This window comes from Nematolebias whitei, chromosome 1 (assembly GCF_014905685.2).
Source record: "Nematolebias whitei isolate Nwh7 chromosome 1, NemWhi1, whole genome shotgun sequence".
NCBI classification, from domain to species: domain Eukaryota; kingdom Metazoa; phylum Chordata; class Actinopteri; order Cyprinodontiformes; family Rivulidae; genus Nematolebias; species Nematolebias whitei.
Genome location: NC_056498.1, coordinates 38,779,990 through 38,783,046, shown reverse-complemented (window position 1 = coordinate 38,783,046; position 3,057 = coordinate 38,779,990). Strand labels below are relative to the sequence as shown.

At 41.7% G+C, this 3,057-nt stretch overlaps 1 protein-coding gene across 1 annotated transcript in view; it reads right to left on the bottom strand.

The window, feature by feature from the left end:
• The window catches only part of LOC119417141 (UDP-glucuronosyltransferase 2A1), a 5,956-nt gene that overhangs the window by 2,265 nt on the left and 634 nt on the right, over positions 1-3,057 (bottom strand). The gene's annotated exons all lie outside the window — the stretch shown is intronic.

Genomic DNA, 3,057 nt, shown 5'->3' with positions numbered 1-3,057 from the left:
GGTGGCAGAGAGCGGCAGGTGGCAGAGAGCGGCAGGTGGCAGAGAGCAGCGATCATGACATGCTGTGCTCTTTTAGAACGTTTAGAGTTCAGAAACATTGTTTTCAATATTGCAAGAGTGTGTGAAGGGTTTAAAATGCCTTAATATTTAAATAAACTACAGCTGACTACTACTACTACTACTTGTACTACTATTCCTACTTCACGGTTTTTCACTTATTGCAGGGGGTTGGGGGTTGGGAACAGAACCCCCGCGATATATGAGGAACTACTGTACAACCTTTAGTTAAAGCTTGCAAGGCAGAAAAGCATGCTTTACAATATATATCAAACTTTTTTTAAAGGACAAGAACATTGAGATTACTATACAAATGTAGGATTCAAATGTTTGCAACAAGCTACAAGATATATAGCGTTAGCAGGTGAGCTATCCACCAAACTGCTGTAGGTTAGCTATGGAGGCTAATTAACCTGTTGACAATCAACTAACATTAGCTTGTTAGCCATATTGTTAGCAGAAAAGCAGAGAGGATGTATCACGTCATCTACATTTATAAAAAACTGATCTGGAGGGATAGTTTAGCTTGCTTTGTGTGCATCTATGCTGATGACACTATACTGACAGCTTTCTGACGCTGTGTAGCATGGTGGCACTGTTAGTAGAGCTTTTGCCTCTCAGCAAGAAGGTGGAGGGGAGGTGGGTGGAGTTTGTCTGGGGCAGCCGGCCAGTAGAGGGCGCTATGTCGCCTCCCACCGACTGGAACTACTCACCATTTTACACTGAAGACTTAAAATTTTTTAATAAAAATGAAATAATAAAATAAAAATATTTCAAAATATATGTATATATGTTTTTAGTTGTGTAGGATAAATATTTTAAAGGTAATGATGAGCTACGTTGATTGTTTCAAAAAACGTCTGATTGGCGACGTATTTCCGGCCCCTGGGGGCGCATGAATCTAATCCATATACTCTCGTTAAAAATGGCGCATGTGCAGTTATTCCACGACGTTACAAGAGAAAGGAATGATTCTGGGCGCAGATATCGCTGCCCGGGGCACGTCGAATGCAAGCTATACCCATTAGTACCGACCGATCGTGTACTTCCGGTTCAGTTTATTTAAATTTTTTATCCTGGAACATATCGTGCTGCAGTGACACTCACAACCAGTCTGGCTGCAGCCTGCAGGTACGCTTTAAGTCAGAGGTTACTTGGTCGGTTCAGATTCGGAACGAGTGATGGTTCTGTCCAATGGTTCTGACTTCTGACCCGACAGAACACCGGACTGGAGCTGCGTCACGGCTGTGTGGCTGCACTCTGCTGTTGTTTCTACAACTTGACCAGATCTACAGTCGGAGAAATTTGAAAGTATTCAATCATCTACTCGACGGTAAGTTGCCTTTTTGTTTTAAAATACTGTTGGGCGCGTTAGTTGCTGTTTTAACGCTGTAGCAAAAATCACAGCACTTACAATGCAAGACTCCATAGAGCTAACGGCTGATTGGGCTAGCATTTACCCTGGTCAATATGATCTTCCCAACCATGCATTTATTTAATACACAAATAAAGTGACTCAATAAATAAGCCGAATAAAAGGCCATACCTTTAGTAATTAAAGGACACCTTTGGTTGAATTTATTTGAACTATTTTAAGGTGTTTTTGTTACTTTTTACAAACCACTCCAGTGGCAGTGTTGGTTTTACTGTTTGGTACTGGCTCGGTTTGAATTAAATTATACTGGTAACTACATATTCTTTGATGTTTGATTCCTTTGTTAGCCTTAAAGCTAATTGATTTTGAGTAAACATTTTGAAAATGTGCCTTAATTGAATTGTACAGATGCAGATTCAGATATTCTTTATTGTCGTTCGCACCACATGTGGTAAAACGAAATTGTGTACACAGGGTCCCAGTTACATCCAACAATAATTACTTTATCACTTTTTGGTACTTTTTTTGTGTACTCTTACTTCATGCTTTTAGTATTTCTTGTTTGTTTGTTTTATTTTTTTAGCGAGTCAAATCGGTTCTTCTCATCCTACGCATTTCACTGTGAACCCTGTGTTAACGTTGCATATAACAAATAAACACAACGTGAACTTGTGATCTCAGGAGACTTGGAGAAGAGGAAGCTCCAGAACATCTTGGCAAGAGGCAAAGAGTCCACAGACAACTGCAGCTCTTGAACCAGAAGCTTCAGTGGAGGTCGTTCACCAGGTGAGGCTGACGCCGCAGAGATGGTAGAAAACCTCAAGAGTTAACAAATTAACCAGTAACCAGAGAAAATAGTTTTCAATTCAATTCAGTTTATTTATATTGCGCCAAGTCACAACAGAAGTCACCGCAGGGCACTGAACAGAAATAGTTATATATATATGAAAAGTAGGTTAACAAAGTTATTTATCCGAGGAGCAGCATTTAGGGAGTGGTGGCGCAGAGGTTAGAGAAGGCGGGCCAATGATTGGAAGATCACCGGTACAACTCCCGGTACCGACAACATCAAAATGTGGGTGAGATAGGTGAAGAAGCCACACCTGCCTCCAAACTCATTTGTCCCACACAAGACCCTTGAGCAAGGCCCTTAACCCCCACCATCTGCTCCCCCCAGTGTCCAGCTCTCTGCTCCACACAGAGGGCTGTGGTAGCTCGTGTCTGTGGTTGCATCATGAAGGGCATCTGGTGTAAAAATAGCCAAGTCTTTGTGACTTAGTTCGCTGTGACGACCCCTGAAGAAGGGGGCAGCTGAAAGGGAAAAACAAATCAGAGGAGCAGACTGCTTTGAGTTGAAATTCATCACAGACTCTCGTCTTGAGCAAGCACGAAGGTGACAGTGGAAAGGAAAGTTCTTAGTTCATATCTTAGATCTTATTGTTGGATGTAACTGGGACCTTGTGTACATAGTTTCTTTCCACCACATGTACCACATGAGGTGCGAATGACAACAAAGAATCTCTGAATCTGAAAAACTCCCTCATGAGGGAGAAACCTGCAGCAGTTAAGACTCTGGCAGCAGCATTTTGGATCAACTGAAGACTTTTTAAAGAAGTATTACTGCT